The sequence below is a fragment of the Cygnus olor genome, chromosome 7, assembly GCF_009769625.2.
Source record: "Cygnus olor isolate bCygOlo1 chromosome 7, bCygOlo1.pri.v2, whole genome shotgun sequence".
NCBI lineage: Eukaryota > Metazoa > Chordata > Aves > Anseriformes > Anatidae > Cygnus > Cygnus olor.
Window position 1 is genome coordinate 27,018,915 of NC_049175.1, and position 25,277 is coordinate 27,044,191.

The 25,277-nt window shown below is 41.2% G+C and overlaps 1 long non-coding RNA gene across 3 annotated transcripts in view; it reads right to left on the minus strand.

Annotated features, from left to right (window-relative positions):
- Positions 1-25,277, minus strand: part of LOC121073486 — a 51,576-nt gene that overhangs the window by 20,829 nt on the left and 5,470 nt on the right. The window lies entirely within an intron of this gene.

Here is a 25,277-nt window from a genome sequence, read left to right on the forward strand (position 1 = left end):
ATTAAAAAAAAAAAAAAAAGATTTTTCTGAATGAAGGCCAAGGCATAGCACCCCAAAACAGCTGGGAAGGGACCGTGGATGTGGAACTGACCCTGGCAGCTTGGGCCATGAGAGCCTGGACCTGACTACCCAGACACGTAAACGCTCATAATATTTCCTTATGAATTTCACATTGCATGTAAGGATTTGAAGTCTTTCTACCCTCAGCCCCTGAAGAAGACACTTTTTTTTTTTTTTAATAATAGCAAAAGCTAGAATTTTACTATATAAATACTGAGAAGCTAAACCCAAAGTTGTTTTACAGAACTTGCTTAAAAGCAGAGACCTTTGCAGTTGAAATAAATTTATTTAAAATGAATCAAATGTAGTCCCTCCAAAGGGTGTTTAAAGTGCTAGTTATTAATTTCTGCTATGCCCTCCGAACAAGATAAGCGTTGCCTCCCATTTTACAGATTAAAATACCAAGACAGAGATGTGCATTGAGTTTCTCCGAGCCACAGAAGGGGACCTTGCTAAAATGCAATGTGAATGTAACGGTTAGTGGGTTGCTGTGAATAACAGACCAGGGACACATTTTCAAACTCACTATGGTAAGTGTAATGACTAACTTCATTTTTGCAAGTGAACTCCTTCTCTCTGATTCATTCCTACAGCTGATGAGCTCATGTACTTCACAGTGCCCATGGTGGGCAGCTTTCAGACCTTGATCACATCCAGTCCTGATCTATAAAATGTGACACTTGTCTTCAGAGCCCTGCCTTGGGATAAAACTAGGATAAAACTGTTTGCATTTATTATCTGCAGGTAGCAAATGACAATTTCAAGATATGTGATATGCAGGGTGAAGGAAGGGCCATTGATTTTTCTACCCAAGTGTCTTACTTTATTCCCAGAGGTCTTAATTTTGCCAGATGTCCTTCTCCAAGCAATCCCCCTACATCGTGTCCTGTGTCCAGGGCTTGCTGGTATGTCAGTGTGACTCTCCATGGCTCATGATTTGTCTACACCATTTGTTTTCTGTTGTTTTCCAGCTTTTCACTTGTTTTATTTTGCAGATAGTGGCTTGTTCATTGTTTCAAGGTCATTAATAGAGCAGTGATCAAATAAAAAGACCCTGGGCATAAACATGAAAAGACAAAAATAAATAAATAAATAAATATAAATAAATAAATGGTAGTACAGAAAGTTTCTAATATCCAGTGGTCCTGTACAATTTTTGACCTTTAGCAAAGGAAAGTTGATGACTTTAATAGTTTTCCCACAAAAATTTGTCTCTTTTCCTCCTGAAAAAAAAAAAAAAGAAAGAAAAAAATAATTCTGCTAATATCTTTTTTAAAACAAGACACTTTCCTGCTCTATCAGAGCAATCAAACCTGTGATTCACAGTCTGGCTTCAAGCTACTAGCCTGGGCACTAGGCAGCACTTAAAGGAAATTAATCTGAATTTTGTTTCATGGAAAGGGCATATTTTCACTTTATTTTTAAATTAAAGGAGGAAAAGTAGAATGAAGGGGGAGCAGAAGGGAAAGAAGGGTGGGTCTCATTATGAAGCCGCAGGGCAAAATTGGTTCACATTAGAAATGCTTCAGAGCTCAGCATTAACTTTGTTCTTTAACAGTAAATAATCTAGTGAGCAATAAGAAATGTATAAATACTGCCAGGGGGGTTGTAGATTGGTAGACACAGGGGTTTGTTTAATGTCTCCCTCTACGTGCATATTGTAGTTGATATTAAAAATTGGATATTAGAGTTTGCCTTGGACTATTCTATTTATTATTTGTGCTGTGATGGAGAATGAAATTCTGCATCCTGTGTTTTATGGGTGGTTAAACTAGATAATCTAATCATCCCTCCTGGCCTTTCACTCGACACAGCTGGAGGTTGCAATAAGGATTCGAAGGCTCCATCTTATTAAATACCAGAGCAAATTCACCATTATTATTTCTTTCTTTGTAAGAATACATCAAGACGAGGGCCATGTGGTAGCTAGATGCTCCACAAACATAGAGCCAAGGTATGGACTCTGCTGAGAGGTGTTTACATCCTGAGGTAAAAGAAACAGGCCAAAGGGATGGGAAGGGACAGATTAATAGACACTCTGATGTCAGTCACTATGATAAACCAAATCCTGGCTTCCTTTCCCAGAAGCTCTAACCATTCACCAGACACTTACCTCTTCAACAGACCCAGGAAGGCCACACCTTGCCCCAAGAGCTGCACGTGGATTTGGGGAGAAAGGGACCACACCACTAGCAAGGTTGGATGGACATGAGCTGGTGTCTGCAGAGCCACCCAGGAGTCTCTGCCACTCCTCCTTTTCCTTGGCTGTCCAAGGGTGGGAGATGTAGCCACCCCACTGACTTGTCCTGCCTCTGTAGGGCCTGCTGGAGAAGGACCATCTCAGAGAGGGGCTGATCCTTGGTCAGGAGCAATAATATAGATCAGACACATCTAAAAGGTTGGTTGCTGAACTATGTCTGATTGAATTGTCTGCAAAATGTCTTTCAGCTCAGGTTATCCAAACCCAGAGAAAATGGACAAGCTTAAACTTGGATTTAGCAGCAGCTAGAGTGAGAGAAAATATCATGGGAAGAAAAAAATCTTTGGAAACAGGTAAAGTTTCCCCAGAACCTGAGTGAATGTTTCACAGAGAGAACGGTAACCTTAACTGGGGTTTTGATGTGTGCTGTCTAGTTCTTCATAAGAAATTTGTGAGGCTGCCAGGTGAAGTGAGTGTTTTTTCTGTGCCTCTATGTACGTCTGTTTAGGACTGTGAAGGACTCAAATACAAGATCCAAACACTGCCAGACTCTTAGTTTGGGGATTTCAGACACTCATTCACAGTTTGTGTCTCTTACTCCATTCGGATTCTGTGATGGGCAACCAAGAGCCATGATAGCTCTCTCTTGTCCTGTAGCCACCCCTGCAGCCTTTCCCCACCTCTATTTCAGTTCTGCTACCAGAGAAAAGCACATTATCTGCTGTGCTCAGTGCTATTCACATCTAAGTGATGACCTTTTAGAGGACCAAACAATTTCACTGAAAGAGGGAGAAAAATAAAAGAAGGAAAAAATGTTTTTTTATCTGATTCTATCATTTTACAAGGTTCATAAATGGAGATCGTATGTGCCATATTATTAACAGTTGGGAAGGTGGGAAAGGGCTGAAAATTGAACAGGTTTTGCTCTTTTCTCTACAATGGCAATGAACTCAAATTCCTGGTTCTCATGCTTCTAAAGGTCAACCAGCTTTAGTACAAAACACAGGAGTGGCCATATTGTCTGACACCAGCTAGTACACAAGCCTTTAGGGAAAAGTAAAAATGGGCAGTTATATATGATGTTTCCTGTAAACCTCCTATGGTTTGCCTATGTAATAAGTCCAAAAAGAGCTCTCTTCCAAGTATTTGTCTAGTCTTCCTCTGAGCCCATGTAAGTCTGCATCCAGAATATCCCCAGGAAATGAATTACACAAGTCTACTACAAATCTTGTGAAGAACTCTCTGCTCTTGTTCATTTAAAATCTGACTGCCACTACTCTGGAGAGCCTGGGCTCCTGCTCTTTGGCCCCTTGCTCTTATTTTGAAGCAGATGGAGAACACTAGATCCATCTCCACCTTTCCTGGGTATTTAAACCCACTTCTGCTCATATTTGTCTTAATATGCTTCTTAACATTTCAGATTTGGAAACTTCTGCTTTGGCCTCTGCTCCCTAGATGTTTGCTAAGCTGTGTGTTAAAGGATTTCAGAGAGCTGAGATTCTGTACTTTCTCTCAGATATTGGATCCCTCCCTCAAGGGTTGATTGTATGTTAATAAATCATATTCTTCCTATTTTTTTTTATTATAATTATACATCCCATAGGAGAGCCATTGTGTTTTATATACACAAAAACATCCTGAAAATTTAATGTCAGCATAGCAATAGGGAATTCAGAACCTAAATACAGCCATGCATTCATTTTCCCTCCACTGATCATAAATTCATACAACAACAAAAGTTGACTACCTTTAAGTCACCTCCTCTCAACTCTTCCTTTATTTTGTTATGAGTCAGGAATCATGTCCTGGTTTTGGGGGTAAGGAAATGTCTTTTCTAGAGTGGGAAGGAAGGGGGATGCTGGCTTGTCTTTCTCTTTTATTTTGTTTTAAATGTCCTTTGTATTTGTAGAGCAGAGAGCAGTCCTGCTTTATACAGCAGGTCAGGACAAGATATGTAGTGTTATTCTTTTCCCTTTTCTCATTTGTGCAAAACCAGGAGGGTGCTACATTATCCGAAAAGCAGAACAGACTTATCTGTCACTCGCAGAGCTTGGCTAATGTATGTTGCAGTTGTCCCAGGAACACTGTCTCAGCGATATAAATGTAATAGAGGCAGCACAAATGCATGGCATTAAATCAAATATTAACTCTGACCCTTACAGGTCAAAGAATCAAAAGCAGGAAGTTGTAGATGTTCTTTCTGAAGCGCCTGAAGACCCCCTATACAAAGTCTGAGAAAAGCTGGTGATACATCAAACATCTGTATGCAGACTGTGGGGTGCTGAGAGGTTATCCTTGCTGGCTTTTAAGGGAGGTTCAGGATCCCCCTCAACCCAGGGCATCGGCACTCCTGCCCCAGAAGACCCTCCCCTTGCTGTCCCTGGAGTAGTGAGAAGTTTGTCCTTGCTGCAGAAAGGGAGGAAGGATGCTTCCATTGCTGTGCTTTAGCTGTGAAAGCACACAGCTCCTTTTGCTAGACAAGGTGTGTTTATTCAGAGAGCCTAGCAGTATTTTGCAATAAGAAATAGTGCTGCCTTGAAGGAACTGTGAAGCAAGCTGGTGTTTTTCAGATCATGTGCTGGAAAAAGGGGCTAACCTGGACATGGCAGGGGGGTGATTTTTTCAAGTGAATCCCTGACGGAGACAAGGGTTGAAAGCCTCATGCTTGCTTTAACCACTGTACCGATCAGTCTCCTGAAACAGCACATACTCTGTGGACAGCAGCAAATCTCAAAGTACATGAATAGAATCATTAAGGTTGGAAATGACCTCCAAGATCACCTGGTCCAACCATCACCCTACTACCAATGTCAACCACTAAACCACGTCCCTAAGCACCACATCCAGCCTCTCCTTGAACGTCCCCAGCGACAGTGACACCACCACCTCCCTGGACAACCCATTCCAATTCCTAACCACTCTTTCTGAGAAGAAATGTCTCCTAATTTCCAACCTGACCCTCCCCTGGCACAACTTTAGGCCATGCCCTCTAGTCCTATTATTAGTTACCTGTGAGAAGAGGCCAACCCCGAGCTCCCCACACCTTCCTTTCAGGTAGTTGTAGAGAGCAATGAGGTCTCCCCTGAGCCTCCTCTTCTCCAGACTAAACAACCCCAGAGCCCTCAGCTGCTCCTCACAGGACTTGTGTTCCAGGCCCTTCACCAGCTTCGTAGCCCTTCTCTTGACATGTTCCAGGGCCTCAATGTCCTTCTTGTAGTGACGGGCCCAAAACTGAACACAACACTCGAGGTGCGGCCTCACCAGAGCTGAGTACAGGGAAACGATCACCTGCCTGGTCCTGCTGGCTGTACTATTCCTGATACAGGCCAGGATGCCGTTGACCTTCTTGGACACCTGGGCACACTGTCGGCTCATGGTCAGGCAAGTGTCGACCAAAACCCCCAGATCCTTTTCCTCTGCACAACCTTCCAGCCACTCTGCCCCAAGCCTGTAGCATTGCATGGGGTTGTTGTGACCAAAGTTGGACCCAGCACTTAGCCATGTTGAACCTCATCCCTTTGGCCTCTGTCCATCGATCCAACCTGTCCAGGTCCCTCTGCAGGGCCTTCCTACCCTCCAGCATATTGACTTTTCCCCCCAACCTGATGTCATCTGCAAACTTACTGAGGGTGCACTCAATTCAGCAGACTGAAACAATGGAGAGAAATGGAACAAAGTCTTCCGAGAAAGAGTCTGCAAACCAGGGGATGTCTTGGGACTGAGTTAAGTCTTGACTGAGCAAAGATCAGTCAGCCCACAAGCATAGTAACACACATCCCTGTTCAGTGCTGCTGAACATCAAGCTCAGATCCAAATAACAGACATCATCTCCTTCCTGGAGGGTGGTCTAGAGATCAGTGGAAGTGGACCCTGTGGCTGACATTGCAGGGGAGAGGGGAGCAGCCCCTTCAGTGCAAATTCAACCCCTTGATGGCCCACCCAGCCTGAGGTGTTGTATTTACTGACTTGTTCCTCTACTGCTAGTTTTCCATCAGGTCAATAAGCTGAACTGGTGACACCTGGGACTGCTACAAGGGAAGAGTTGGAAGGTGGCATTAGAGCTTGCCAGTCCTGGCTGGCATTGACCCATGTCATTTTAGCCAGTCAAGAAGCAGACACCACACAAGTATCAAAATAAACTGAAATGCTGGATTTCCCATGAAGTTTTCTCATCCAAGTGCAACATTAATTAAGCATGACCCTGCTTAGCTTGTTGAAATATGAGATTTTGTGCCTGGAGTTGTCAGGTCTTTAGGCTAAACAGATTAACAGACAGGTCAGATATAAAACACAACACAGCCCAGAAGGGCTAATACGCAGTTATACGCAGTTTGATATTGACAGTGCCTTTCCAAAGAAGGTTAATTAAAGTAATAGCTTAGCTTTTTTTTTTTTTCCTTTTTTATACAGCTTTGTTCAACGAAAATTATTACTTTGAATATTTCCCTGTTTTTTCTTTAATTATGCAACCTGTTACAACAAGAAGCTAATTAGGAAATATATCTGGGTTTGGAAACAAACTGCATCAATGCATTTTCACAAAGGGTTTTCATCTTCTCGAGACAACGATCGCTTTTAGCTATAATTAAGGCTGATAAACCTGGTAAAGAGGAAATTAACAAAAATCGCAGCATGCTGAGCAGCTCAACGGGCTTATGAAAATACACTTTTGAAAGGTAAAAAAAAAAAAATCAACACACAAGTGAACAGTCTTCATGACACTCTTAATTATACAAAAAAAAAAGTCATGGATTTTTGATCAAATTGAGCATTCCCTCTGACTTTCTACAGTTTGATGTTTCATGCCACTTAATTGCTGCAGAGTAAGAGTGGAAGTCTTTTCCATATGCATTAAGGGCAGTAGCAATCAGCAATAAATTCCTGGAAAACAGTTTGTACAAATTGTTTCCTTAATCAAGAGAACTTGGAAGCACTGCCTAATTTACTGCTCCCTTTTTAATGCGGGTTTGTCTTTTAGGAATAGGTGTCAGCACGCCGGCATCTTGTCACAAGTTCTGCCCTTGATTTATTCTCAAGCTGTGGACAAATCACTTAACCTCTTTGAAATTCACTGTATCTTCCTGTAAAATGGATGTATGAATTCCTTCAACTAAATGCTGAGTTGACTATAGCAAGATATATAGCAAAAGCTGAGAACCTAGCCCAAAAGGTGGGATACCATACAAATGACAAGTATTGAAATATGAGGAAGTTTCAGATGCCAGCCAGATTCCCATGGGAACCTCTCTATTTAGTGCCCTTATGCCCTTAAATAGTGAAGGATCTTGTGTCATATTTAGCATCATGCATGAACTGTCCATGAAAAGTAATTTCCTAAGTTCAGCCTGTAACCCTATGAAGTAGGTTCAGTTGGAAAAGTCTCTTAAACCAGAAAAAAAAAAAAAAAAAAAAAAAAAACTTAGCCAGAAAATAACATTAGATCAGATGTTATAAGTCTCAGACAAGACGCCTTCAGCTCACTAGCAAGATGTGTTCTGTTGCAGATGACAAGAAGAGGAGATCCCACCCACCATTTTCTTCTCTCAGGTGAGCACTTCCCAGAAGACCATGAATCTTCTATATAGCATTGTCAGCCTCCACTCTTCAAAAACATATGGACTGAATTTAAAATGTTGCAATTGTCATGTTGTCAGTCCTGCCAGAGTACTGGATGTGACACATTGGGGTAAGCAAAGAGGTCTTGGAAAGAAGCAGGACTCTTATTAATGGGATGGTAAAAAGGGCCACAGGCTTATAGAATCATAGAATCATAGAATATCCCGAGTTGGAAGGGACCCATAAGGATCATCAAGTCCAACTCCTGGCACTGCACAGGTCTGCCCAAAAGTTTAGACCATGTGACTAAGTGCACAGTCCAATCTCTTCTTAAATTCAGACAGGCTTGGTGCAGTGACCACTTCACTGGGGAGCCTGTTCCAGTGTGTGACCACCCTCTCGGTGAAGAACCTCTTCCTGATGTCCAGCCTAAACTTCCCCTGCCTCAGCTTCACATCGTTCCCACAGGTCCTGTCACTGGTGATAACAGAGAATAGGTCATCTGCCTCTCCACTCCCTCTCGCGAGGAAGTTGTAGACTGCAACGAGGTCCCCCCTCAGCCTCCTCTTCTCCAGGCTGAACAGGCCCAGTGACCTCAGCTGCTCCTCATACCTCTTCCCCTCTAGGCCCTTCACCATCTTCATCGCCCTCCTCTGGACACTCTCCAACAGTTTAATGTCCTTTTTGTACTGTGGTGCCCAGAACCGCACACAGTACCCGAGGTGAGGCCGCACCAGCGCAGAGTAGAGCGGGACAATCACTTCCCTCGACCGACTAGCGATGCCGTGCTTGATGCACCCCAGGATACGGTTGGCCCTCCTGGCTGCCAGGGCACACTGCTGGCTCATATTCAACTTGCTGTCAACCACAACCCCCAGATCCCTCTCTGCAGGGCTGCTCTCCAGCGTCTCATCACCCAGTCTGTACGTATAGCCAGGGTTGCCCCATCCCAGGTGCAGGACCCAGCACTTGCTTTTGTTAAACCTCATGTGGTTGGTGATCGCCCAGCTCTCCAATCTGTCCAGATCTCTCTGCAAGGCCTTTCCACCCTCATCCAAGTCCACAACTCCTCCAAGTTTAGTGTCGTCGGCAAATTTGCTCAGAACACCTTCTAGTCCTACATCCAAATCATTTATAAAAACATTGAAGAGGACTGGCCCTAAAATGGAGCCTTGAGGGACCCCACTAGTGACCATCCGCCAGCCAGATGTGGCCCCATTTACCACAACCCTTTGAGCCCTGCCCGTCAGCCAATTGCTCACCCATCGTATGATGTTTTTGTTTAGCTGTATGCTGGACATTTTGTCCAGTAGGGTCCTATGGGAAGCCATGTCAAAAGCTTTGCTGAAGTCCAAAAAGATCACATCAGCTGGTTTCCCTTGATCGACTAGATGGGTGATCTTATCATAAAAGGAAATCACGCACCTCACCTACCCAGATGATACTGGGGGTAACAAATGGCATGACGACAGTGCCTTCTCCCCTAGCTTCAAAATCCTGACAAAATGGACAGACCAACCTCATATTTGAAAAATATGTAAATGCAAGGATCACCTTACTCTTGATTGAGTTTGAAATCGGTCTTAGCCTGCCCTAGGTGTGGTTGTTGTTTATTCAGAAAGATAGGAGCAGATGGCTTCTCCTCTGATGCTGTCAAAAAGGTGAATCCTGTGCTGTTTTCCTAAATAGTAACTGTAGTTGTTGAGGGGACGGTGAAGTCACACTGCCTTGGAAGCAGTATGTTGAAGTTCAAAATAACATTGGTGTCCCAGATCTACAGATTGCTCTGTGGAAGCTGTAGCTTTAGACAGACAGGCCAACCCAAGGGGACAAGAAACAACCTTAAAATCTCAGGGACGAAGATCTGGTTGAGCAAAGCACACTCTCCAGTTCTTCTAGAGCCTGCTTCTCCTACTCCATACTATGGCAGGGGTTAGCATAACACAGGTCAAGCCCTGAGCCTAGAGAACTCTGTGTTCTGCCTATGAATTTGTGAAAAGAGGGGACCAGTACTGCTCCCACATTTTTTTGTTATAACTTTCCAAAACCACAATAAATATTGTCTGGAAATATCAATCTATTTAGGAAACAAAGAAATGACAGTGATTTCCATCCTGAAATGAATTGGCCAAAAATAGTATGCTTCTTGCTCTTCTAATAATGTGTATCACTCAACAAGAATGTTATTAACGACCTCACTGCAACTCTTTTTCTCTGTCTATACATAAAAGCTGCGTTTGTTGATCAAAAGATGACATAATTAAATGTTCTTCAAATGCTCAAGCCACATTAGCTGAAAGCCTCATTTTGTTCTTGTTGTTTCTGCCTTGTTTTTCAAACAAATCAGGAGTTGATCAATTATTTAGCAAGTACTAACCTCCCAACCATCACCTGCACGCAAAGTGAATCTGATTCAAGCAAATGTCTTTTTTGACAAATGGTTTCAGCCTGCCTGATTTATCAACATAATGTAAATGAGGTACTTTGACAATGTGGCATTGCTTACAGACTTTTCCTTGTGTCAGTAGTCTTATATTGCTGGCTGTTTGCAAGGACATGGTGAGAAAGGGTTTTCTCTGAAAAGAAAAAATATGATCTATATCAGTTTGGAAATATGTGTCTTGACAGCCCCTATCCCCAGAAAAGCAATAAGAAGACATACAATTTTGGCTGTGCTCTCAGTAGTGAAAGTCATCTGCTGACTCTAAGGCAGGAAAATCAAGAATACTATTGCAGTTAAGTGAGACTATTAAATTACCACTTCTCAAATCATAAATCTCTTCCAGAGAGGCTCACATGAAGCAAGATTTTATATAGACGATTATAACATGAAAGTAGGTTATATTCCACAAGCAAACCCCTTCCTCCTCATGTGTAAATGGACATAGGCAATCCCTCTGGTACAAAATCACCTTTTAGAGTCAAGAATTTCTTCTCTACTTCTCATTCTTGGGTTTTGCAATTCTATCATATTGGTTGTGATGAGCACTTTTGCACATGGGACACAGTTTCCGCTGGTGTGGGTGGGTTGCAGCATGCCCACATCCAGTCATTCAGCTACAGATTTGTGCTGACTCAAGCCTCAGGTAGGAGACTGTGACAGTCTCCTTCTTGCAAATCTTAGACCACAGCCAGGACATATGGCATTGTGTCTGTAGGAAATGGCAGAGCTTCCTTCCTGCCCTGCAGCCTTCACCAACACCAATACCTCCAGTGAAAATCATTATACCCCCTAACTGGGGGTTTCCCAGCAAGAAAGAGACGTTGGTCTTGTGGAAGACAAGGACCCTGGCTATGGCAGTACCACCTATTATCACACAATCTGATGCGTGAAATACTCCACCCGCTGAGATATTTCATGCAAGGTGGTCCTCAAGTGGGAGAAAGAACTCTTGAGGTGTCTTCATCTATGAGTTCACATCCACACTGAATGAGAGGGAAAAAAGTACAGCTCAGTTGTGACTTGTATAAAGTCTGTTGCATCAGCACCGATTTACTTGGCCAGTGGGAGATTAACTACCTGGAGCAACCTGCAGACCACATAACTCCTTCCTTGCTGTGTCCTGTCAGGCTTCCTCAGCAACTGAGAGGTGAATTTAGGATCATGTGGCCTGAAAACAAACAACAGGGCAAACCTAAATAAAGAGAAGCTTCCCTCTGTGAAATGGAGACAGATGAGGAATCTGGGCTTTATCAGCTGAACCACCGCATGTCTATTAGCATGTTTTCTATAGCTTCCAAATACCCCCTGTGTGGACAGGTGTCTACTTTGAATAGATAATGCAGAAAAACAGCTAATCCATTGGAGAATTAATAACTTGGGTAATTTATCTCATTCCAGTAGCCCCTGGGCATGTGGCACTGAAAAATTTTCCATTATTTCCTAAAATGAATCTGGGTTTAATTGAGTCCCAGACTCAATTCAAGTCAAGGGAAGTTCTGTTTGCTCTTAATCAATTCAAATTCTCTTTCGCTTCCTTCTACCTCACTGTTATCTTTGTGTGGATCTCCTCTGATTTCTCAAAAGAGAAACTTGAAAGAGTATGGCCATCAGTCAGTTCTCACACAGGGAAGCAGTTTATTTTGTCTTTATTGTCACCTAGTGCAGAATTCTTCCAGCTCAACTAGCAGATGCGATTACAAAAATAAAATAATGTATTCGATTTCCCAGAAAAGAAAACATTTAAAAATTCTGCTTCTTTGACTTAAATATACAACTATGGCTCTGAACTTCTGCTTTCCCTGTTCCCATCTGGAGAGTCAGATTGTACAATAAATGAACAAAGAAAATAAAAGTCTCTCTTAACCTTTCAGAAGCCTAATACTTTTTAAACACAGAAGGCTGGAAAGGGGATGGGCTATATTCACTTGTCAAAGTACTAGTATTTTACAAAAGCTATTGTCCATATTCATATTATGGGAACTGGGAATAAAAATATAGAATCTCATTCATACTTATAGGTGAAAAGATTTCAAAGTTTAACTTGAAGCATCTCAGTAGCATAGACAAAATCTTGCTACCCAACATCTCTCAAAGGATTTTATTATTTTTATCAGCTACTTTCACCTCAGGATCTCACCATGTGAGGTACTGCACAAACATGGAGCATGTTTCTGTTGGTAAAGATTACTTTAAAGCAGAGTTCGAAAGGCGAAGTGTCAAAGGAGAGAAACAGGAAGCAGCAGGAAGGGTGATTAGCCATCCAAAGAGGAATCTTCCACAAATAAGATGTAGCTTTAATCCAGAGCGCTTAGAACCACCTGAGGACCAAAAACACGAGAGTATCTTTCATCTGTTGGGCAGGCAAGGCAAGAATAAGAAACCCTGTGGCAGATCTCCTTTGTCTGAGAGACCTGTTATGCCATTGTTTGGTTTGTCAATTCAGAGCTAAAGATGTGAAAGGTCAGACGACAGGCATTAGCGATCCAGCCCACTTCCGTGGAAGCTGCAGGGAGGCCAGGCAAGTTCTCCTGGGGACTCAATGGAACCAGAGAAGCTTTTTCCCAGGATTAGAAAGATGCTAAACTGTCCCTCAACAAAGCAGTTTGTTAGACCAAGGCTCTCTCCAGCTAGCGGATATTTGCCTGTTTTCTGCCTCTGACCTTAGCATCACTTAGGGATGTTCTCTCTAGGCATTATTTTTCCTACATCATTTTTTTCTAGGTTCCTTGTTTAGGTATTTTGATGACAGCTGGTGAAATTTTTTCTATAAGGTGCAGGTAGCCTTATTCTTAAAAACATGTTTTTAAAGAATAGAAAAGAATTCATAAAGGGAGGGTGATCTCTGGATGGAGACAGAAGGGATGGGGATTTCCTCAAGTACATGCAGTGATATGTTGGTAAAATAAGGATAAAACCATTTTCACTGCACAATGTGGATTCAGCTAGTAAAGACAGAAAAAGACACAGTTCACAGTGCATTTGAATCACAGATTTTTATTCAGGCCTATCTTTATTAATAGAATAGGTTATTCTCTTCCTTAATGGTTTAAACTTAATCAGTGAAGCACCATTTTAGCGTGCAAATATCTTCTGAAAAGCAAATGTTCCATAAACAAACCCCCATTCTGTATCAGTTACATCTGAGAAACACATCCCATTAGATCAGGACGAAAAAAAAAAAGAACAAGCTCAAAATGTATTGCTAGTTCTGAGATGTCTGCTGTTCTTCCTTACTAGTCTTCTAGTTGCAAACATAGTTGCAAATGTTTCTTTCCCTGGAGTACAGAAATAAGAAGTGAGTTTATTTTGAACAAAAGCAAAAAAAGAACAACAACTATACATGAATGATGATTTCTTCTTGAATTCCATCTGCATATACTGGCAACATTTCCATAAGCACTTTTATTTTTTAATTTTCTTAATTTTCAATTGGGAGAACAATACTACAGAATGGGCCTGAATTCATTAGTGGGATTGGAGGCAATTCTGCCTAAGCAGCCACATAGCTCCTTTGAAAGAGATACAGTCAGAGATGCTGAGGAAGAGAGAAGCAAGAACAGTTCTGTTCTAGAGGTTGAGACAGTAGTAACTTGATTGAATTTATAATATATTTCTTGTTTCTGTATATGCTCAGGTCTAAAGATGTCATGCTAGGGGCATGGAAACATCCAAGTATCTCTCAACATGGTCTCAAGCTCTTGTTTTTTTTTACCTTGTCCTCGTTCTCTACAGCTCACTGTCTTGCCAGAAAGACAGAAAAGATGTTTTACCAAGAAGCAACCTGCAATTCAGGCTATGAATGACAGTTTTGGGTGCTTCTACGTTGGAAGCAAGAAGATTAGCCTAACAGAGAAAAAAAACTGTTCAACCTGCAAACATATCACTAGGTGTTTTGAGGTATATTTCTATTTTGAATGGGTAGACCATGCAGTGGTCTGAGCCTTTACAATCCTTTCTTGAAATCTCTTATGCTGTTAAAATCCTAACATAAAAGATATGAGGGCTTCTGTCAGTGGTTCTCCACTTACAGAAAATTAAGGTGCTGTTCCTTGTTATTTAAAGAAAAGCGTCATTAAATTGCTCTAACATCTTGCAGACCATACCACAATTCTTGCACTCCTTGAATTAATGGCCAAATGAACAAGGACAATTTTCAAAAGAAGCTAGGATCATGCAGCATAAGATGCACTTTATTTCTTTGACAAGCATAGTTTATTTTTAATTATTCCTTTTGCTTTACAGTACATTAATAAATGCTCTGGAGTATACTTAGTGTAAGTAATGAAATCTTCGTAATACTAGGCTTCACTACAAGCTTCCGATGCTTACTGACAAAGAGGAAGAGACCTTGGGGGAGATTTTGTTCATGAAAAATACTTTCATGGAAATGAGTAACCCATAAATTAATGAGGTTCTCCCAGAAGGGGAGATGCTGCTCTGCTAGTATGAACCCCCTGAATTTGGGAACCCTTTCCAAGCTAAAACACAGGCTTCTTTGAAATTCAGTGGAGAAGGAGACTGACTCATCCTCATCCCATCCTGAAAGTCAGGCTCTGGAGGCAGCAGAAAATACCTCCACTCTGACTATAAACCCTGCATGCTGTCATGGGCTAAAGCATCAGCCTCCACACTGCTTAGCAATTAGTGACAATCAGTGCCCATCAAGGACTGATTTTAATAGCAGCAGCAAAATACTGCAGAGATTACAGCACAGCAAACTTGCTGTAGACAAGGAGAGGCTCCAGAGTTGCCCAGCCCCAGGGTCTGGGGTATCACAACAATGAGTTAGCCTCTGGGACAGAAATCTCTGAGATCAGGGGTGCCAGATCCCATGGCCCATGCTGCACACCTCCAGTCACTGTTGATTGGACACAAAGTGTTGCAAAACCACTACAATGCAAAAAAGACACCTTCTGCCCCCTGCAGCCTTCCTGGCCTCTGTCAACAGGGGAGGGAGCACTGTCAAAAGTGGGGAAACACACATTGAAGCACAAGTTGGCAGCAATTTGGAGAGCCCATCCATGCAATATCATGTCCCTATTTCTTCTTCCAACAGCAAACACAGGGTGTCCTTGTGTGGGAGGGAGACTGCGGTAGTAGAAGGGAAATTAAAAGGAGATGGAGAAAAAGTACAACTCTGCAGCTAGATTTCTAGTCAAAAGGGAGGTAAATTAGTCTTCTGCTTAATGCAAACAATGAGGCACAAAATGGAAACTGAAGCTGGATAGAGCCAGCAATAGGCAAATCAACCTCTTCATCTTCAAGCTTACCTTTTTGCCTCTTTGAGGCTTTTACCTTAGGTAAAAGGTAAAAGCTTACAAACCTTTTACCTCTTCGATTTCCACCAGTGCAATGGAGGAGTTCAACACAACTCCAGTGGGGATGGATGCCTCAGCAGCTCAACAGCCCCCCTGGAGCAGCACAACTCCCTCCATCAGCCTGCTTTCAGTTTGACTTACACAAGTTAGTTCTTGGGCTGGGATGAGTCAGGCTTGTATTTCAGGGTGGAAGGGCTCCTTTTAAATCCCTCCATCTTATATTTCATTATCCCTGGGAATATATCTATTTATTATGTCATCCACTGAAGCCTTAAGCCCTTGGTGTTTGTATAGTTCCTAGCACAGCAAGGTTGTCATCCATGAATAAATATGCCAAAAACCACCACATGACAGCAGCAACAATAACAGTACAAGCTGGTAACTCTGATATGAGTTTCCAAAGTGTTCAAAGAAGAAATGTAGTAAAGACAAACTTCTGCTGTAATACCTTCTACTACCTTCTGCCCTTTTGTAGGGAAGACTTTCTGTGACCCCTCTCCTTCCCCGTGTTAAGCCTCTGAAGAAGGTAGTATAGTCAATTATCTAGCTGAAGAACAACCATCCTCCATTTCCCTCACAAACTAATTCCATCTGATTTCTTGAACTACATATGCATGATCCCTCACCAAGTGCAGTTAAAATCAGTGACAAAGAGGAGGCAATCACTCAGGACAAACTCGGAGCAAAGACTTTCCTACACTTCACATCTTCCAATGCAGGAAAGTATCTCTGTTTGAAACAAAAAATAAAACATAAAAAGGCGTCCTCTTAATGGCAGGATAGTTCAGAGCAATCACATTAGAAATCATTTCCCATGTCTGGCAGCTGTTAGCTTTCTACAAGTCAGAAAATGGGAGATGCCAAATTAGTTCCATAATTTCTGTCGTTAAATTATTTCAGTCCACTATTTCTCAGACCAGCTCCTCTACTCTCAGTTTGTTTCACTGAGACATGGACCTGACATATGTCTCCAGAAAGTGTTGTGGCATCACATAGACTCCATTTTGGGGAGGGCTTTGAGGGAGGAGATGTCAGGGATAAGACATACTTTGCTTTTGGAAATAAAACTTGTGTGTGAAACAGCAAGTTACACATAGCACTTTGTTGTGCAAGATTCCCTATCCAATTCCAAATTTTAACATGATTTACCTGGCCTGTAACATGTTTATAGGAGGGAGCATGCTTTTTTTTTTTTTTTTTTAAACTTTTGACTGAGGTAATTATATTTAAAACTGAAAGGTTTTTACTGTCCTTTATATAATTTTTAGCAATAAATATATATAACAAAATCTCAAATCCAGATGAGAAAAAGAGACAAACAAAACAAGAAGCAGGCTAAGAAATGTCTTCATCTCTGTGGGGGGATCTAATAGACGAATATATGATGATTCAGACTTTCTTGGGGACCAAAAAGGACAAACTCTGCTCCTTTCCATAAATCCGGTTTATGTTACCCTAGCAGCCCTAAGGAGACTGCTAAATGTTAGTAAGCATGGATTTTATTCACATGGAAGACAACCAGTAAAGCTCCAGTCCTCCTCTCTACACACCCCTCTCTAAAGTGCAGCTGGGGAGGAGGAAGCAGCACTGCAGCAGAGGCAAGGCTGTCAGACACCATGCACTGATTAACATAGTCCTGAGGGATGGCTGTCTAACACCCACACAAACACAATACCATGCTTAACAAATTGTGGAAGTGGGTGACATGGCTGACTCCTTCTCTATCTTACTGGAGAAAAGAGAAGCCCAGGATGATGCTGGCTGAATTATGTTTGGTGACTCTCTTATTCAATGAAATTTAGCAGCAGAGTGAGAAATTTTGTCGATTCCCACTGGGCTAGTAATGTGCCCAGTACAAACATAATTTTATTCCCTGCTGTGACTTTTTAGAATAATGATATACTAAATACTTTTTGGTTTTGTCTTTAAAGGCAAATAAGAAACTGGATAAAATGTAGAAGCTTTTAAATCTCTTATTTAAATTCAATAAAGCAATGAAAAAAATAAAAGACCATGCATAAACAATACAGTTAAGCTTAAAAGCAATAGCACAGCATCATATTATTGCATTATATAGTACTACATAGGTATAGTCCTTGAGTCAGGAAACTGGAGAACCTACTTGGTCAGTAGTTTGGACTATCGGTTGCCCCATACACCAGTCTCATAGCTGTGTGATAAAAGAATATCTATACCTACCTGATAAAAGAAATTGTGTGCATTGTGGATACACGTGATATGCAGGAAGCAGTTGGTTCCCTCCTGGATCTACCCCATTTGCAGCAACCATAATCCTACATCTATATTTTGCAGCTTGTTCTTAGTCCTTATCTCAGGCAGAAAAGAAAAACAGGTCTGACAAAATCCCCTCCGGTTCATAATTTAGAAATAGATTACATGTTCATCATGCACCCAGTAAGAGGATTCCAGTGTAGCCTGATTGCTGTTACCATAATTTGAGCAACAGGTCAAGGATTAAGTATCCCAAATCTCAAGACTTTCTGCTTTCTAATTCTGCTACTGATTTATTTTACATCATAATCTCATTTCTCTGCAACAAAGAGAAATTATCCCTGATTAAATCCATGCTTCTAAAGCCTTTTGCAGTTTTCTCTTTGCAGACTCTAATGCAGATGTGACCATGTGTATGTCTCTACAGTAAGACAAGTATGTCATTCAAAGATGACTTTTCATCTTAGATGTCTGCCATTGCTAGCATCCTTGGTTCAGCTCAGAGTACAAAAAAATGGCCTGTGCAGTCTCTAGAGAAGACCTGGATTTACAGTGTTTTAACTCCAGCCACTGGATATCACTGAGCATGAAATTCGTTATCAACTAAGACATAGCAGTAACAAGTAGGGTGTCTCATACAACTGATTTTTCTGCCTGGCTTTCACAGAGCTGTCTTTTTTTCTCTCTCTTTTTTCCTCTCTTTCTGTATAACCATATAGTTGCAGGTATCCAGAAGAAATTTGAATTCCCCCAGTTCCTGAGTGCTGTCAGGTGCTTAAACATTTAAATGACTTCCGGTGGAGAAATGATTAAACTCCCTTGAAAGAAAATGTACCTTATTATGCCAAGTAGAGACAATATGATTGGAAAGTTGACACCCAAATTCTATGCTCCTTGGTTGCCATGATAACTGACTGATAATGCTGTCATTTTCCCCGTTTAAGTCTAAAGCTTGCTGCTCACCTTCATCAGCATTGGTATAATTTTCATTTTCTTCATTTCACTTAGAAAACAACTTTAACATTTATCACATCTTTCATTGCACATAGTTGTAGACCTTGAAAATCCTGCTGTCCCCAGAGGATCTAAACATGTTTGGAACAGTAGCTCAGTGCCATTCAGCCTAAAAACCAGGTGGAAATTATAGGCACCAGGAACACACGTAACACTACCATTTTGCATGGGTATGGCCATCCCCATTCAATCAAAGAATGGTCTTTGATTGCCATAATCTTACTGCCTGCCCTGCAACAGCCGGGGTGTAACATGATCTTTGTTTCAAAAAGAAGGAAAATAAACCACAGGAACTGATTTATGGCATATGAGAAATCTGAAGTAATACTGTGACTGAAATCTAAATTGTTAGACTTTATCCCATGCTTATACAAAAAAAAAAAATCAAATATTTCAAAGAAAATTAAATAACATTGAGATACTGAGGCCACTAGAATACAGGTTATAATATCATAATTTAAAAATGGATGACATTCAAGTGAAATATTTCCATAAGGACCATTATCAAAAACCACATGTAAGAGAAGGGAGAAAATGAGGGGGTTTGGTGTTTTTGTTCTGTTTTTAATGGTTATAATTCCCTAGTATATCGGCAAGACAGAGATGGAAGAAAAAAGTTTCACATGATAGCTGAAAGAAGGAAGCTGCTCATCCCAGAGCAAAGGTTAACCTAGGGAACCCAGAATATCTGAGTCTCTGTGCCATTTAGAGAAACCATCTATCAGATGCAAGAATCAGTATCTGTGCTCTTTCCTGCAGTGGACAGAGGTAGATAATTTGTAAGGAAGAGCTGTCAGTGACCGCTCCATGACAAGCTGAATTGGGACCTGAGCTCCATGTCCATGCACCAGCAGAGCAGTCATGTGGGACAACAAGGTCTCCAGCTGAGTCAAGGGAAATATTCAACTCCTACACAGGTGAGAATGAGGGAATAGGAGCTGGAGCCAAAAATGCGCTGTATGTTTCAACATTTCACAACTCTTCTGATTCAGATACACTAGTCTTCCTGCTCATTTCCCTCTCTTTTTTTTCTTATCCAATTAGCACCTCATTAACCATCTACCTACAGTGCCTCTAGCCTCAGCCATTTTTAGCCCCCTCATTACATGACACACAGCTTGATAATCACCACTGCAGGGGGCTCTGCAGATGCTCCGCAGAAAAATCAAGCTCCCCCAGTCATGACCCTAACCTCTCTTGGAGATGATTTCTTTGTTATGATTTTGTACGTATGCAAACAGCTGCAGGCAACATAATCTATTTTGGGGTTTTATTCTCCTGATGATGCCACCGCTGCAGCAGGAGAAAGGAACATATGACTGGGGACACTGGAATAACTTTCCATTGCTCAATAATCATGTCTCCCAATTCATCATTTTTCTTCATCATTTTCTTAGACTGCAACTAGCAGCACAGATTTATGGTCCTTCCCTTAGTTTATACTGGAACTTCTTAGTGTTATCTTTTTGGAGCACAATACTGAGCAGTTCTGCAGTCTGAAGACAGTGATGATATGGATTGTGTTCCACCACTGTAGAGGAGCTCAGTGAAGGAAATAGGCCAAGAAATTCTGCAGAACTTGGCCTAAAGTGGGTCAAAAGTGTTCTCCATTTCATTTTTTTAAAGGAACGAAATGCATAGTGAAGATCTTGAAATAAACATACTGAAATCTGTGCCAGTTCTTTGCTTGGAGATCTTCCACAGCCATTGACCATCTGTTCCAGCAATCATACTGTTAAAAAGAGAGGATAAGAAAACCCAAAGCCCCCAGACGGGCAACAGTTGTCAATGTTTCTCAAGATCTTATGTGGCAATATGCTCATTTATCACCCACCATGCATGTGATCACATTTATCTCAACCTGAAAACCAAGCCTGCTTCATGGTCAGGAAATCAGAGCTGCCTCAGTTTCCCAGGAAGACTCCAGTCAATGTACATGTTGCTTTGGCATTCATTATGAAATACTTCTCAGAAAGGAGTTTCATGGAGAAATATTAGGTGTAAAGCTATTGCTTTGTGACACGTGCATCTAAACAGGCAGTAAAGAACAGAATGATACGATGGCTCTTTACTCAATTGTGGGCTGAATTTGAAGACCATGAACAAGAAAATTATCACACCTTCAGAGTCCAACTGAACTTTGGGCCTCCAGAGATTTGTCTCAAGCAAGTTTGGCTGTGTCCACAGGGTGACTACAGGATCTGTGTGTTTCTATTACTGATGCTTATACGTAGCAGCTGCTTCCTGAGGCAATGTCTCAAGGGGAAAAAGAATACAGAATGAAAAAAAAAAAAAAAGAAAAGTGAGAACAAATGATAGATATATGGGGAACAGAGGAAAATTAAGATAATACTTAATAGAACATTATTTAATCAAATGTAAACTGACAATAAGTTACAGCCACGGAGTTGTTGCATTAATCAATTATTTCTTGTGGATCTTAGAAACACAATAAATCAAAATATGATACCATAGCCACCTGGAAAAAACACTATTAGGACAGATGTGTAAATAAATGTGAAATAACAAATTTAAACTAGCTAATCTGCTCTACAGTATTCAGAATCACAGGGGTGAGGAAAAATCCCTGAGAATGCAGTAGAGAGATTGCCCCTGGATGGCAAACATTTCTGTCCTACCCCCATACACAGGGCAGCTAACCTGAGAGTCAATAACGCAGCTCCAGCAACTCATGAATAATGTATTATATTATGAAATATTCAGGAGAATATGGGTTAATAATGCCAGTACAATCCAGGATAGACAGCCTTGCATTCATCATTTGCTAATGTTCAGCCTTGAGCCAGACCAGAGTGGGAGACACAAGATAAATGACAAAGAGCCCGACAGGTTCATAGTTAAAAACATGATAACTTACCACAGTCTTCCACTGGTGCTGAGCTGGAAAGGAGGGAAGATGATTTATAGACATTATCTTGGTTTATTTTTGTTTAAAAGCTTGGCAATGGAGAGTAAAGTGATACTGAAAAAGACTGTACAGGGTCCTGGTAGGAGACTTGATATATCCTTCTAAAATAGAGTTAGCAAATGTCTCTGTGAAGCCTTTTGAGCAAAATGGTGAGCCAGGAGGGAAATGATGTTTAAGTGATCAGTCTTTTACTGATGCTTTCACCTCTGTGGGGATACATACAACTGGAGGGAAGAGAGAGCCAGTGAAATGAGCTCGTGAGGGCACCACAAAGTCAGACTTTTCTTCAGCATACCACCAGCGTACTGAGTTAGAGATGTTGTATCATGGTGTTCACGGCCTCTGTGGTGCCTATCTGTCCTTGGGGTGAAATCTGTGTCACCCACCAGCCAGAGATCATATTTAACAAGATATTAAAGGAAAATAAGAGGGAAGTCAAGTGAGCTTGGCACCAGGTAGGCCTACCTAGTGGCAGAAATTCTTACCCTTCTTTTTTGTTTTCCTGAGAGTGAATTCTTTTTCTTTAAAATAGTCCATATAATCTTTTATAGTATAGACTCACCTTAGAATAAAATAAAATAAAAATAAATAAATAATTAAAAATCAATAAATAAAATAAAATGCCCAATCCTGGGCAGAAGGACAATAAACCTCTATGACTAAACATGCTGAAAATTTGCTAAGTAAAAAGACATCTTCATTCACAAAGGCAAAGCCTGAGGAGACAGTTGTGGTGGAAAAACCTCCCTTAACTCTGCGCTTTTTTAGTAAGCCATCTGCAAACACCTGGTAGTAAGCACTGGTTAGTAAGCACCTGGTACATGGGTCAAGCACTGGTGAGGAGGGCAAGCTAGCATCAGGAGAGAAGTTAATGGGGAAGAGGATGTCGTACACTTAAGTCCCAAGATATTTTGATATGGAGTAACACAAAAAACACATTTTCTGAAGTTTAAGCCTTCTGGGTATGTTATTGTTATTCTTTTTCAGAGAAGAAAAAAATATCTGAGTTAAACCTCCTTGATTTATCTTGTTCTGTTTAAATACAGCAAAGGTTTATGTAAATTCATTATTTTCTTTAGAAGTGTCATCTGGCTTTGCTTTTTATTAAATATTAATACATTTGTCTAGGGAAAAAAAAATTAAACTCCTTCCTTGGCAAATCCTCCGGAAGTAGAAAGTTAAACTGAAGGAATTAGAGTTGGTGTTGTCTTCTGGGAAATCTCATCAGAGCAGATCCTTCTTCTGGGCTAACTTTCATTACATAAAAGATTTTCTGTACTTTCCAGAGCCACAGTAGGGAACAGTCAAAGAAATAAGGTAAGCACAGGCACTGACCATAGAATCAGAGCTTACAGCTAATCCTCTCTCCACACTGTGAGAGCAGGGAAGGAAGGGAGGCCAAGGTACGGTTTGTGAAAATTTTGTAGTCACTTGTTCTTTTTCTATAATTTAGTGAGTGATATCTTGGAACTTTGTGCTTTGAAGAATGTGGAAATATCAGACTACTTCTACTCTTTCTTCCTTCCCCCTAAGTAAATAGAAAATAATTGTGGTTCTGTGGACTTCTTTCCCCCCATGTCCCTTGATATCTCCATTTATATAGTCACTACACTTAATTGCCAGATTTTTGGAGGTGTCAATCTCTCCTCCGCAAATTGGCCACATGGGCCTTCACGTTGTGCCCAGATGCCCCCAACAGCACTGGGGTCAGACACCTCCATACCACACAGAGGGGAACCAGACCTGTGTACTCAGTCAGCATCACATCCCTCAGGCCTTCACTTGAAACACAGACACCAAAGCATATCTCCAGTTCCTACTTCTTCCGGGAGATGGTTACCATCCATGAACATTCAGCTGCTGCTTCCCTTTATTTCACTTAACAACACTGTCATATGCCAGGGCTCCTTCCCTACCCTAGGCTGAGCTCCACCTCTCTCTTGGTGGCACTCCTAGCATTTCACCAATACCTTTTCTAAACACCACACTCACCCTCAGGTTTTCTTCCTCTGTGCCCTCCATCTCCTCCCTAGCTGTTCATCTGTTCTAGCACAGAAAAGGCCATGGTGAAGAAACTCAGTGGTCATGTCAAACTGTCTTGTAACACCTGAGAGCTAGAGCATTTATGGAAAATCTTTTTTCCATGTCACTTGCAGCTGGTAACTATATTATTACATGAAAAGAAAACCAGGGTTTCCTCAAACCGGAATTCAAATTTATTAATTTTTTTAATTCAGAACTCTCCGTTTTCAGAGTCTGCATCAAAGATTTTCTGATATTCATTTTTTAAAAAAAAATTATATATATAGTGAAAATATATATATCATTTTTTATGACAAGTTGTTGATTAAAGTGATTTTACTTCCTTCAATGACTCTTCAAGAACAAAGAAACTATTTCCCAGCCATTCTGAGCCTCATGCCCGGATCTCCTAGACCACAAATGTTCAGCTATGCCAGACTCTGTAAGGAATTTCCTGTGCAACCCGAAGAAGCTCAGCCATCCCCACCCCCTTCAGCTCCATGGCTCCACATTGCCAGTGTCCCTTCAGCTAGCTTAACCACTTCATCCACTTTCCCATTTCAGCTCTTGTTGCTTTGTCCTGCTGGTTCTCTTTCCCTTTTTGACTAAGCTGTCTCACTTTCTTTTCCGCACACACACACGTACCTCTTTCCACAGCCAACTGGACTAATAATTATTTATTTGAGATTTTCACATGGATGATTTCCCTGTTTTGTCAGTCACATATAATTACAATAGTGCCTGTATTACCAAAGTAATCTCTACATCTCATGCCTGACCTGTCTCTTTGTTCTGATGAGAGTGGGAGAAAAAAAAAATTAAAGGGTAATAAAAGACATATCTCCTTGTGCTTTTCTTGCACACTGGACACCTTCCTTTCTATTCTTGAATCCTTTCTGCATTAGAAATTCTGTATTGTAGTGATCTACAATAAAAGATCCATTTTGAGTGCCTGTGATGTGACTCTATTTCAGTCTCTCTTCCTTTTCAGCTCACACATTTTGTCCCCTTTCTTCTTGCCATTTTTGCAACAAAAGGAACCTTCTGTGTTATATCAAAGCAAGATCTTCCTAGGGAACCATTCAATTGACTTCCTTAGAGCCTCACATTGTGAGTGCTGCATGTAGAGGTTCTTCAAAACATACTGACGCTAATATTTTAAAAGAGTTCCTTCTCCCCTTCTCTCCCACTGGCTCTGGTCAGGGGATCTGAACAGTGTAAGGACCTGGATATTTTTCTCTCTTCTCTTTGTTAAAAGGGAATATGGCTCAGGCATGCACAACTGCAGTAGGCAATGAACAGAAATGAGACGAAAACCTGGATACAAATATCAGTAGAATGTGGCGAAGACTGGATCAAAACCCAACCACAGCAAGAAATTGCTCTTGCTTCAATTGTTGAGAAACACATTTGTTGGCCCTGTTCATCGGTCACCTACTAAAGTATCAGACTTTGTTCCATTTTGCTTCCCCAACACTATAGAAGTCCTCTTGCATTTGGTTT